At 42.6% G+C, this 14,666-nt stretch overlaps 1 protein-coding gene across 1 annotated transcript in view; it reads left to right on the top strand.

Moving 5' to 3' along the window:
* Nucleotides 1–2,989: 2,989 nt before the first annotated feature.
* serpinh2 (serine (or cysteine) peptidase inhibitor, clade H, member 2) overlaps nucleotides 2,990–14,666 on the top strand; it is a 96,028-nt gene continuing 84,351 nt past the window's right edge. Inside the window, exon 1 of the mRNA XM_063900794.1 lies at nucleotides 2,990–3,108. The gene's annotated coding sequence lies outside the window, so the exon portion shown is untranslated. The remainder of the gene's footprint in view (nucleotides 3,109–14,666) is intronic.

The raw sequence follows: 14,666 nt of genomic DNA, 5'->3' as shown, positions 1-14,666 counted from the left end.
CCCTCCTGTTTTCCATTTGGCTGTTTAATTGTCTCCACGCTGTCAACAGACTATCAAGGTAATTAGCCATGACTGCACAACAACACAATCAGACAGACAGGAATGAACTGCAGCCTCTGAACATGATACTTAGAGAGGGAATGGGTGGGAACGACTTAATGTGGGCGCATGTATGCACACACACGGGTATGCACACACACGGGTATGCACACATCCGGGCGCACATATCCACCGACACACACAACCTCCCGTGCACAGTCATTACCGTACCCTGAGTACATAGTTCCATGCCACACATTATATTTCCTTCGCCAACCATAACCCTCCACCCACCTCCTCTTTAATCCCTCTACCTCTTACAACTCTCTCTCCCCCTCTCACACACACACACAGTTACAAAACCAAAACCTCATTTCCTCTGTGCCCCGAGCTATAGGAGCAGTGTTAATTGCGAGAAGGTGGGGAGTGAGCAAGGGTGTGCTTTTGTGTGTGTCAGGAACATGAGCTTTATAGGTGTGTGTAAGCCGTTGTAACTGTATACTTGTGCGTTTCTATATGTGTGGCTCATTTCTTTTAAGTGTGGAGGCAGTCTCTCCTGTGCCAGTCTGGGCGTAGCTCCAGGGTTTCCTGCACCACCTGGGCATCTGTGAGTCCTAGTGCCTGTCATTGGGTATCGTCCCAGCTGGAGTGTGTGTTTCTCTGCGTGTATTTGTTTGTGTTTGTGTGCATCAGCTAAGGAGGGGCCGCCCATGATGAGCTTTTAGTGCCAGCAGCAAACACCATTGTCTTACCCATGTCTTATCCCTTGAGCCACTGGGCCTCCGAACACTCACATTCAGAGTGTACATCTGGTTCCCACCTCCGCCTTCTTCTCTACACACTGAGTGGATTCTTCCCTTTCAGAGCCATTTCCAATAAAAAAAAAAGACACAAGGAATTAAGAGGGGGAAAAGGAATTTGATTAAACAGCCACCATTAAGTAGCCAATGAAGCTCTCGGTGCCAGCCTGCTTAGACTACACATACACCATTAGTTGTCCAGGCCATGGCAGACTTAACAGTACCCTGTCTCAAAGGTCATCTACCTCCATTGAGCAGAGCTAATATTAGATTATCTGCAAAGCACTATGTGAGTAAAAAAAAAAAAAAAAAAGGAAGAGCATTCAGGGCAGATTGAAAAGGAAGAGATTATATTGACTGCGGTGGCCATTGTCTCTGCTCTGTTGAAACACAAGTGAATTTACAGCGATGATTTATGTTTACGACCGCGTTTGGTAAAAAGATGTAACAATAAAGGCTGTGAGGGGAGGTTAACCAAGCACAACTTAGTGAAACTGCCATTATATTCTAAGGAAATAAGTAATTGCACATTGTGTGGTTGATGCATGGAATATTTTATGGCTTTACCGTCATTAATGCAGTCGATGGCAAAAAGCTTCAAGGTGATTCCATTCAATCTAAATTCAATCTTTTCGTAACCACAATGTTATTTGGAATTGGTAGCTGAATAAGAAGTGAAGTGTGAAATGATAAGGTAACAAAGTTAAGAGACAATAGAGCTAATACATTATAAAGTGTTAATATTGCTGTCAGCATGGGCATAAGTAACAGGGACAAAATTAATGATAACAACAACATAGAGGAGAGAGAAATAAAAGTGTAATAGCACAGCGTCCTTGGTCCTATCTGTCGGTGAAATTGCCCTCAAAATGATGCATTCTCTCTAGGTGATTACGGGAAAGTGTTCCAAAGCTTTGGTGGTGAAAACAATTTTAAGAGCATTCAGGTAGGGGTCAACAGATTGCTGTGTACAGAAACACTTTAGGGTTGAAACAATACACCCACAACACACAATAACACTTCTGACCTCAGGCACCACACACACACACACACACACACACACACACACACACACACACACACACACACACACACACACACACACACACACACACACACACACACACACACACACACACACACACACACACACACACACAAACAAACAAACAAACGTACACTCCTATGTTCCCTGCCCACAGTTGCCCCAAGGTTGAAACTCTAAACCAAATCTCTCTGTACTCAGAGGAGGCTACACCACCGACCTAATCCCTGCACACATTTCCTTTGTGTGTGAGTGTGGGTGTTTGTGTGCATCTTTGCGTATAAGCAGATGCCCTGTACCTTTAGAGGAGCATGTCTGTGTGCTTGGGTAATTTCTCATTTCTTTTCTATCTCCCGCTCTTGCATGAAGATATTAGAGCCGTGGTGTAGTGAAGCATCAAAGTAAAGTGCGTGAGTGTGCTGCTGAAATACTACATGTGCTTTCATGTGGGTTGTTTGTATATAGTCCTTATCTGTGGGTACATAGACTGAAGATAAGAAAGTAAAACATAGAGCAATATTGAGAAATGTTATCATAATGGGTAAAGAAAATCATATAATAATCATTATCAAATCAAACAAAAAAACATGCACAAACTATAATATAATAAGAACTGTATCTTAGGTCTGTTTATGTTTGATAATTTTTCACATACTCCCAAATATTATTGGAATTATTATTTTCAACTTGAATAATCGTATATTCTTTTTATTAACACATTTTATATTTAACATACATTGTCTGTTTAAACTAACATTTAAATAATAACAAATACAAAACAATGAATCCGATCAATTAAATATAGAGAAATATAGAAAATATACAGAAATATAGTTCTTATTTGTTATAAAATGGACAGACTAATTAAAAACAATTCAAACGATGTTTTTGTGTAATTTGACTTGCATTATAATGACCTTTTGTTGATTGGCTGGTTTGCTAATTAAATCATGCTGTTGTGCTAATGTTTTGAGGAAGCTAGCTGCTGTCGTAACGGGGATATTAAAACAAACAATATAGCGTAGCGAAATAAATAAAACAACAAACATAATGCAAAAGCGAGGGGCAAAGAACAGCAACACCTAAAATGATTTGTATTGTTTTTTCAGCAGCTTTCATGTCGGAAAAAGATGCCTTAACACACTGACGTCGCGAGGGACTAGCTTCAGAAAGTGGCTGTCAACGTTGCTGCTAAGGCTATCCAGCTAACGCCATTTCTAAAAGGTAATTCATCTTTTTTCATTTACGTTATTTGGACTGTTGCTGTCATTACTGGCGTGTAATGTATCTGTGGTGTTTGGGAGTGTTTCCCATTCATCGAAGTGGCATCCCTGTATAGTTCATTGTGCTTTTTCTATCCCTCTGTGAGCGTGGGCCCGCACGCATTCTTCTTTACAGAGCTCGCTTGGTTACTCCCACCTCTCTGAAGCCCAGAATCTATTAAGTGCACTGTTTTTTGAATGTGTATACCCTTTACTGAGGGATTACTTAATCATGACGAGTACTCGTGCTGTGAGGCTTGATGGGTTTTAATTCCAGCCTAATTTTGTGCATCTCTGTGATCCTGTTGTTGGCATGCCATTTCTCTTTAGGTAGGGCCTATAATGACTTAAATCCCAGGGGCCCCAGGCATCTCAAGGCCCCCCTCCCACTTCCCCCACAGTGAGTCGGTTCATTGTATACAGTATGTGCACTTAAGCCTTTTGGAGGACAGTTCCAAGTAGGTTTTTGCATTAAATAGATACAAAACATATACACAGTAAATACATACATACTCCGTCTTTGTGTGTGCTTGTGTCCTTGTATGCATTGAGGTCTTGTGTATAGGTGGCAGATCTTAAAGTATACATTTTTCTTTGTAGTGGTAGTGTGGGTTGGGTGTGGGTGTGGGTTGGGCGGTTGTGTGTGCGTGCATGCAATAGGTTTTGGGAGACAACAGGGGTCTTGTGAGGCTGATTAGTGGACCCTACCAAATGTCATTAGGGTGTAATGAAAAAAGCAGCTTTGGTTCTAATGCATAATAAAGTGAATGGGCTGTTACATTACCGCAGTGTCCAGACAAAGCTTGTTGGCACACCAGCACTTCATTGGTTTGCCTGTGTGTATGTGTGAAGCAGCCCTACATGAAATATCTGAGGAAAAGATGACGGAAACAGAGTGAGCGCTGACCAAAATGTATATGTGTGTGTGAGAGAAAAACAAATGAATGGGGGCTTTAAGTTTGTTAGAGATGTCATGTGTGTGTATCTATGCACTAATCAACAAATTAGAGCCTGCATAAAAGTCTGAAAGTTAGCGTCCATTCATCTTAAACTTATTTTATCACAGTTTCCTTGCCTCTATTTGAGCGCATCCGTGTGTTTGCGTGCCCTAAAGTGTTTGCAAACTGCGTGTGCGTGTCTGTGTATTAGTTCTGTGACCTCATCTACTTTTTCCAAGAGCAATATTAGTGGCAAGGCCAGAGGAAGTGCTTTCATTCAGTGGTTGATACAGTAATCACAGCGAGGGAGAAGTAATAACTGTCTACTACGCCGCTACTTAACTACTGTGGCCTTGACTTCCCTGTTGACTGAATTTGAGGCGTCACATTCAGCTGCGTTACACACTTTTGTGCGCCTTTGTGTGTGTGTGTTATGGCCCTATGAGTGGTGCCGTGGAGTGCAGTGACTGGTTTCTTATTGTGAAGGCAGTTAAATATAAAAAGTGTTTAAAAAAGCCCCGCGATGCTCTGAAACGTTAAACGGCTGTCTGTCTTCCTTTTTTTTCTTAGACAGGGACCTCTGTGAAGGGCATACGAGGATGCGTTTGTAATCCACCCCCCCCCCCTCCATCTCTGTCACAGCATCATCTCTTTCTTTTTTCTAAGTCCCTTCAGAATCATTGAGTATTTACTCTCGTTTAATGTTACTGTCCAAAAGACATCGGGCAACAGAGACCCACACATACACACATCAACACACTCACACTGTAGTCTACCCATTTAATTAAGCACTCTATGAATAATTCAGTTTGAGCCTCTGGGCTGAAGATAATTATAACGATCAGGATAATAATGTTTATTTTGCTTTTTATTGTATTAAGACATCAATATCTCTGCAGTGCAGTGTGGACACTCTGCAGCTATACTTCTAACGCCGGAAGCACCACCTCTGATATCACAGTGTCTGTTGCAAAGGCTGCTACTTAAATATGAGTGAGATAGGAAAGTTTTTAGAGTTGGCCTCCTTTATGATGGCACACAGAAATGTATGTAGCTGCTTTATATCCCGGATCTAACATCTCTGCTTCAGTGCCAGCTCTGCGTCTGACCTTGAAAATTGTGACTTCTCATTCCCAGTAGAAATATCAGAACCCATAATCCTCAGTTGCGTCGATCAATGATATATAATGTGATTACAGTTGGATCACTGGGCACAGCAGCTGTTCACCACCCTATGTGGCCTCTATCAAGTTCTGATTAGTCAATGATTGTCTATTCTTTCCCGGGCATATGGAATCAGCAGTCTATTCGCTGTTACTGTATAGTCATTGATTAACTCTGGCAACAGATGTAGGAACAGTGATTGTGCTGTATTGTTGCTCTGCACCCCGGCATTTGTAACACACACTGAGCAGTCTTTTCCAAATGGCTGCAATTTGCTATTCTTTCTGAAACTTATTGTAAATACTTTGTTCTTTATTCTGCAGCCGAGCGGTTGGAAATTGAAATGACACAGAACTGAATCATGAGCTACATTCGATCCCATGACCGACTTGTGCTGTAGTCTTCTGTAACTGCAGTTGTTCGTTATTGTTCATCACCATACATGTAATGCTTTTTTTAAAGTAGCAATTATCTTCATCTTCTCGTTTTTGCTGTAAGCATCATTGTTATTTATCTATACATCCTATCCTTCCATCCATACCTATTCTCATCCATCATCAGCTATCCCCCATGAACACAGAAACGCCCATCGCATCCATTCTATTAGGCCTGAGATCCTGAAAGTGTGCCATTGATCGTTCCCTCTGTCACCCTCAAAAGCTCCAGGGCTTCTGTCCAGACACCCAGTCGCGCTGAGATGCCTGGCCCAGTGAAGGCTTCTCCCTGTGGGCCTCAGCAGCAGGGGAAAAGTCCATCTGCGGACCTGCTGGAGTTAACCCATCAGTCACTGGGGTAGATGGATGGCCCAGACAGACAGGGAGGCTGTTTTGGTATATGGAGACACACACACACACACACACACACACACACACACACACACACACACACACACACACACACACACACACACACACACACACACACACACACACACACACACACACACACACACACACACACACACACAAGAAGGCAAAAGGAACAGCAGATTGATAGAATTTCTGTGTATATGTCTGTGTGTGTGTGTGTGTGCATGTCTGGGTTGTGTACAAGTCTGAGAAACTTGAGAAACTTTCAAGTGCCTCTCTTGTGTCCCCTCAGCGTCCGCCTCATTTGATTAGTGGCCTGAGGGGCCCAGTGGATCAATAACTGACTTGAGTTGCCCCTTCAAGCTTTACACACACACTCACACACACACACACACACACACACACACACACACACACACACACACACACACACACACACACACACACACACACACACACACACACACACACACACACACACACACACACACACACACACATACACATACATACATACATACATACATACATACATACACAATCAAAAGTACACACATGCACCAAGCTCTACAAGCAGTTCATTTAGGCCAAGCCGTCAATCGTCAGAATGTGGACGGGTCCACTCTATCCCAGCCTGTCTGGGACACTGGAAGGGGGCTTATGTTCATGTGTGTTTATGCGGATGAGATATTATGTGTCTGCTCGGTCCATCTGTCTTGTGCATGTGTGTGTGTGTACCAATTAGTTCATGTTCCTTGTTATCCCCGCCAATAATGGTACACCAGTTTAAGCAGGTGGGTGGATGTCAGTAATCCAGTCAGACAGATTGTATCGCTTTAATCTTTATTTAATTTGCCATGATAACTTCAGAAACACACTTTTTGACTTGTAGGTCAACTACACACAGGCTGCATGATGTCACCACACAGTATGACCACAACCCCCAACCACAGAGTTTTTGGTTAACTGCTGTTTTCAAGGGCACTTTGACGTTAATTGTGGAGGGAGGTTAGATCATTTTATCATCCAAATTTTCCCATGTGGTCCAGTAATTGGAATGGTTGGAACAAAAGAACCATTAGACGACCACCCGCAGCTTTATAAAGAGGATAAAAGACATAAAAATGTTTGAACATAGTCTTTGTACATGTTGAATAAACACAACAAAGGCTTAAGTTTAATCATCCAACAAGTGATGAGTCCACTTCTATAGGTAGTTTGAAACCTCTAAGTAGAATGTTTAACATCAATAAATCATTAGGACTAGTTGAGTCATGCCCCGCTTGATCAAGTTAGCAATCTGCTTTAAGGCACAAATAAGGGACGTCTTTCACCATATAAAACTTGTTTCTGATTGACTGCAGTGGCTTCATTTCTCGCAATGTAGTACGGTTTTTGCTTGTTATTATTCTTTTTGCTTTGTCCTGTGACAGGAAGTGTCAGTGTATGAGCTTGTGGCTTATTTATAGGTCTGCAACATGTTATTGATAGATAGAAAACGTATAAATAGTTGGTAGCAAATTTTATGTATTTTTTTTAGGCCAGTGTTAGAGACAAGGTAACAAATGAGGTGAGAAATCTCAACAAAAGGTGCAAATGAATCCAGACTGAAGCTGACCTCGGGCCTGGCATGTCACAGGAGGCTCAGCACTCAGTCCCTGTGGTCATTTTAGTGCCCTTTGTGATCCACTTGTCCAAGCTAAATGGAAACGCTGTTCGACAAACAGCCTGTCCACCCACGTGTGTCTTTAGCCGAGAACCTTGTAGACGCCACCGCAGTCGCCCGCGTTGCTACACACTCAATTCTCACACACACACACACACACACACACACACACACACGCACACACACACACACACACACATACACACACAAACTGTCGCCTTCCCTGGGGTGCTCTCTGGCCAGCGAAACACAGCCCAACGCCCACGCCACTGTCACTCACCCGTAGCTCCGCCTGTCCACTTTGCCTTCCCACACACACACACACACACACACACACACACACACACACACACACACACACACACACACACACACACACACACACACACACACACACACACATAAACACAGTCATTGGCCACCCACACGTGCCAGTTAACCTCATAATGAGGCGGCATAGGTCGTGGCGTGTTCCGCTGCCCCCACGGGGCCGACCGACCTGTCTGCACGTCAGTTTTATTCCCACCCACGCCTACTGTCTGATGGACTGCCTTGCCTAATTGACTGACTGAATTACAGACTGAATGACTGACTGGATGAACATGTTGCATGCTGGGATAGCGTGGGCGTGGGAATCTAAAGCGATGGCAGTGGGTGTAGACTGAGGTGCGAAGTGACTCTGTAGCTGTGAAAGACTTTGGATCAGACAATCATCAAAAGATTCTTCTAACATTCCTCTATGGATTCATAGTGTTGTTATTGTTGCTGATAAGTGGCTTTTGCCCCCGACATACCAATTGGAGTGCTTCTGATGTTTTTCAATCACACTTGAATATTTCCTTGACATTCCTGTAGGGCACAGTTCTGCTGCAGAGTTTAATACTCGTAAACGATCAGACTCTCTAAACCATTTATAATATTCATTATACCCAATTTAAAAGTTCTTTTTTTTTTTTCTTGAGAATGAGAAATATTCAGTTTCCGTGTCAACAAAGAGGATTTAGAACATAATTTTATAGATGTGAATGTTATAAGCCCCGAGCTGTGTGTTCCTCTGGTCCATATTCACCTATTGAAGTGTTGGCAGAGTGTTGGTTTGCTCTCTGGTTTAAGTGTGATAGTGAACACATTGTCAGCAGAATGAAATAGATCTGTGCAGGAGGAGTTTATTCTATTAATTTTCCTCACATTAAACATGTTACACACCTCCTGTTTCCACACTGTCAGAATAATTGCTGGGAGTACTCAGGCTTAGCTGTAACAATTAAAACCAAATGGAAGTGGGGTCCTTTCTCCGCAGAACTGATGGACAGTTATTTTAGTACCAATTGATATGCAGCACCTGTTTTGCTTTCCCTTTGAGCGAGTGTATGGTGTCATGTGTTTCTGTCTGTATGGGTGTGTGTGTGTGTGGGTGACTCATGCCAGTCCCTGGTTGATGATCATCCATTGTGAGCATGGCAGCAGCCCGAACACTTGACTGCACAACTGTTAATTTCTCTCTCAGAGCATAAATTAATAGTTCATAAATAAGTGAATAAATTAAAGAATGGATGGGAGGAGAGAGAGGGAGGATAGGAATGGGGGCAGGAAAAACTTTCTCATCAGAAAAATTTAATTTCTCACTCCGACACCCACGAGAATGGGGGGAGGGAGGCGGGGAGTGGATGTGAGTGTGCACGTGTGTATGCGTGCAAAAGGGATTCAATTTCAGCCTTCCTATCACACCCCTCTGAGCACTGACATGCTGGCATGTTTGTTTTTTCTTTTCCCGAGATCCACATTGGACTAACATCTGTGCTTATTACACACACAACTAAAAGGCTTCTCTTTATTATTGTTAGGAGCCACAATGTACTTTTACAGGAGATTGTAAAGCAAAGTTGGTCAGAGAAAATTGTAGATGAAATGCAGAGCGTGTCATACCTCTCTGACAGTTGAAGAACTTACGTTTATTTAATTTTTTTATGTACAGCCCCCGAAAAAAAACGAGACCTCTTCAGCATTATCAGTTTCTCTTGTTTTATTATTTATAGCTTTGTCTTTGAGTTAAATTATTTATTCATTTTTTATTGTATTCTATAAACTACTGACAAATGTTCTCTGTGTTGGAATTCAACAGACACTGGAATGGCTGCCATACATGTAGAGATAAAGATTTACAAAACATTTGGAGTGGTCTGTTAATTTTTTCCAGAGCTATAGAAAACACAAGAAGAAAGTGTTGTTGCAGTCTAAAGTGTGCTGCTGCCTGAACTTTAGCTTTAAGCTCCATTTTTGGTAGGTAGTCGTTAAAGAAAATTGCTGAGAGGATAAACATTAAGACATATCAGCCCAAGTTCTGATCAATGTTTGATTAGCAAACGTAGCATTCAGCTGCTTGATCTAGTCTTCGCCAGACATCAGTGAACTTTAAAAAGTTGTTGCACAAGGTTAAAGTGGCGTGGCAGGCTCTTTAGGATAAAAAATGGGTGACATTGGTGTTTAGCATTGCCCTTGTTGAAAAATCATCTTATATAGGCTCAGAATAGACTATGTGCAAGGCTCTGAGCCACTTTTAATATTTGTTATGTACCCTACATCCATTGTATGTCTGTAGTTCCAGATGAAAGAATGTTGGGCAACAGCAGCAAGACATTTGATTAGCTGTGTACCATAAAACAACGTGTCCGCAACATGAGATAATGTCTGTAGTTCATCATTTGTAATATGCGAAAGCTGATTTCCCTTGCTAGTCATGAGTGTTTCCAATAAACAGGGGATTGGCCCAGTGCAGATACTTGGCCAGCTATTCAGGCTTACGGACGACTCCTTTGGGTTGGAACGTGGCCCGCTGGTGAACAGCTATGTTGGTTTGTTTGTTTTGATCCACTCCTCAACACAGCATGCTTGGAAGACTTTTCCCAGGATTACATATACTATGAAAAGTAGTTCACTACACACACTGGATTTGGACCAAAGACTGCGAAGAGATGAGGCCTGCTGAGGACTGCTATTCTGATTCAATTATTTATTTTTGCGCCCAGCTTTTGGAAGTAGGAGTGAATTCCTGAGACGGCTCTTTCACTTTTCTTTGTCTGGAACCCAAAAATGATCATACGCTTGGTGGAAAAGAACAGAATAAATACCTTGAATCAATTACAAAGACACAAGGAAGAAGCTGAATCCACTTAGATAGATTACTGTGGAAGAAAATACTAAAAATAGTTTTAATGTCTTAGCAACAGCAGGAGTCGAAGGCGTTTTGGTTTGTCTGTAGGTCAGCACTTGCATACTATTCTAGTGATTGAAATGTCTCCTGAAGGAAATCTGTTCCAATGTCCTTGAGGATGAACTGATTTTAAATTTGATGGACAAAGGTCAAGATCACTATGGCTCATAAACTCAATAATTCATATGCTAATAATGACCCAATTTCACACAAATGTCAAATAGGATACACGGTGATGACTTACTTGGATGTGAACTGCAAATTCAGTGGCTGGGATATTCGTACAACTGAAAGGCGACAATTCTAGTTTAGGGATGTTTTGCCGCAATGCTTAGCCATTTTAATTTCTGTGCAATGTTTCAAAACTCTTCCTCGGTGTGATTGTCCTGAATGTGCCCTTGACGAGAGGCGCGCACAACAGACACTGCAGAGATATTTCCTGTAAAAGTGTTTTTAATTATTAATGCTGGCCCTCCGTACTGGCAGTACTCCAGGCTGCCCGTGGACGGCCCCCACATTTGACGCACTCACTGCCATGAATTATTCTCACAGAACATGCTCACACACACACACACACACACTCAATGCATGCCTGTACACAACACACAGGGACGCATGAAGGCAACCCACAGTGGACGTTTGGAGCTCACCTAATAAAACATGACCGCACACACTGCCTGCCGCTCACTAGTGAGGCAACGCATCTACAGCACAGGTCATTTGAAGTATTTATCGTGTAGGAAAATACAAACACACAGTATTTATGCAAGAATGTACGCAGACCTACATACAGAAGCACTCCCCCACACTTCCATCTGTATGTTATCTGACACGTTACACACACACTTTACGAGACGCACAATGGATCCCCGAGCACACACACAGGCCATTTGCAGTATTTCTTCTATTCAGTGTATTTGGTCCAGCTGTCAGCAGGCTGTCAGTGTGCTCAGTCGCCAGGCAAACAGCCCCGCCTCCTCCCAATAATAAAATATGCCTTTAAAATGTCACCCTCTCCCCAAAGAGCAAAAGCAGAGGCAACAAATCGATTCACATTAGTTGTTCAATTGACTTTGGCTTGAACTTAGCTCCCAGCCTCCCTTTGTCTCACCCATGTTGTTTCTTTCTTTGTTTTTCTGTCTTTTCCTTGTTATTTTTCTATGTTTTTACCCCATGTCTCTCTCCAGCTCCCTTTTTTCTCACCTCCTCGTCGCCCACTTTCTGTTTCCAGGTCCATAGATCTCTCCCGCTCCTTCCTCCCTCTCATTTCTCTCTCACCTCTTCTCCATTTTCTCCTCCAGCTAATCTAAGTGAATGAATGCAACGGCGGCACTATTCACTCTTCCCACCGACCACCGCCGTGGCAGCACTCATTTCAATTTTCACCTCGTTTTAGACTTATCACATTGACATCATTAAGGCTCCCTCTCAGCGGCGCACTCATTCGTTATCCTCTCCATTTTACACCTTTCTATCTCTCTCTCCCGCTCTGTTTGTGTGTCTTCCTTGCTCTCGTCCTCACTCTCCTTATCTGTCCCGCTCATTGTCAGAGGATTTAAAAAGGCTCTCTATTTGAGAGCGGTGAGTGTCTGGGCTTTGGTTTTTCATCCCAGTGACAGAAACCTGTTGGAGTCTTCTTATTCACAATGAAAGACTCGGACATGTTTGCCTTTTTAAAGAGGATAGAAAGAGCGGTGTTGGGCTTGTAAATCTGAAAAATTGTCACATGAATCGTTCTGCTTGCTCTTTTCAAAAGTGAGAATATTTATGTTACTTATTCAACCTTGGAGTAGTTTTTTATGTCCATTTTGAGAGAACCGATTTTAAAAAGAAATAGGAAAGAATGATCAACTGTAATACTGTACCACTTTGCAAATCAAATAAATACTTTACAAGAAACTACTGTGCCACATTTCTGGCATGTTATTGATTAGTTCATGGAAAAAAATCACCAGCCTTTTCTAAAAATAAAAAAAGAATGGGAAGTCCTCGTAGGGTTGGAAAATGTAAATGAATTTGTCTCTTTTTCTGTTGAGGAAGATCCTGTGAAACAAGCTAAAGAAGCTAACAGCTAGTGCATTAAGCAGCTTTGACATGAGATACGTTTTTATTTGTCCTTAGTTATACTTTCCAACATTGGGAAGATAGATATATAGATATGACTTTTATTGATCCCAATTTGGGAAATTCTTTTGTTCCAGCAGCATTAGAAACATAGAGAAAATACAAAATATACACAATAAGAAATAGTAAAATATAAGGATAAACAAAAACAAAAAATTAAAAAAGAAGAAACTAGAGGCTGATAGAGATACATCCCAGTTTGGCAAAATCCAAATGAAAGTTAATAAAATTAATCTCTTTAAAGTCATGTAACGGCCCGTGGCCCTTCCTGCAGCTCTCTACTGTACTTGGTGTTTATGCATACAGGCTCCAAGCTATATGTTTCCCCGACTACTTGAACCAGCTTATCTTCCAGCCAGCAGCATCTTGTTATCTGCGACTTGGAAATGAACAGAATCATAAGGTGTTGTTCAGCCTATCTCCGTACAATGTTTTTTCAACATAGAATCAGGTTTGCCACAGAGTTGAGACTTCACTGAGCTTATCTCATTGTATTGGCCGCATTAGAAGAGGCCTGCCGGGCAGTTTGCTTCATCTCAACAACGTCTCCTGGTTGGCTCTCTCCTCACCTTATGTGAACAGTGTTTTCACAGACGGTGTTTGACACGGAGGACCCTATCGTTAGCCGGGAGCAAGGGGTCAAGTGAAGTGAAACTGGCAAAGGGAGAGGTCAGGACAAGGGGAAGAATAGAACACAGGGAGGGGAGTTGGAGGTGAGGGAAGGTTAAGACCTCACTGAAAAGGAACCCAAAGTTAATATCCTCCGCCATCCCCTGTGCCTTAACCTGGGGCTAAACTAATATGGCCTTTGGTAATCAACAACGGTGGCCCACATCTGCATTGTTAGTCTGGAACCTGCCCCATCATCTTGGATCAATTTGAGGGCAAATAAAATCAGAGTGCCATGGCCATTCCTAGGTCTCCAGTGTCCCGCTTACTGCACCACAGGCTTTTCACAAGGTGGCAGTCACAATGTGAGGCTGTGCCACATGGGAAAGTGAAAGCTTTCCCCCAACACACACACAGTTTACCTCCCATCTATAAACAGAGGCCTGGGTTGGGTGCGGTCCTGCGGCCAGTGTTGGGATGGTGTGTGTCAGGGTAGAAGCTACAGGTTAGAAGCTGATGGCGACAGTGGCAGCGCCGCGGTGAGCCTTACGAGCTTGGCGTCATGCACTCAGCGTGTCGCACCTCCCCGCCACCAGAGCCTGTAAAGACGCTTTCAAATCCTACAGCCCTTCTCAACAGGAAACTGAGGTTTGCTGATGGAATTTCTTTCCCTTTCTTTTTATAAACATCAAAACCAACACGTCCTAATTAGCATCCAGCGTGCGTATGCATACTCGAGTGTGTGTGCATGTGTACGTACGCACTCGTGCACATCTGTCTGTCAGTCCGGCGTGCATGTGCTCATGCTTGCGTAGATGCACACTCTGACTGCAGTATTTTCACTGTGTGGCTGCGATAAAAGTCAAAATAAGGACGCCACATGGGATCGTTTATCTCGCGACAGACCACTTCTGTCTAATTAGTGTGAAACACAGTAGAGAAATATAGGCAACTGTAATTAAAGTAGGAGACCAAGATGTGTGTGCATATATGGTGCAT

This window comes from Eleginops maclovinus, chromosome 14 (assembly GCF_036324505.1).
Source record: "Eleginops maclovinus isolate JMC-PN-2008 ecotype Puerto Natales chromosome 14, JC_Emac_rtc_rv5, whole genome shotgun sequence".
Lineage (NCBI taxonomy): Eukaryota > Metazoa > Chordata > Actinopteri > Perciformes > Eleginopidae > Eleginops > Eleginops maclovinus.
The sequence above is the reverse complement of the archived record's forward strand: the minus strand, read 5'-3'. Positions and strand labels throughout refer to the sequence as shown.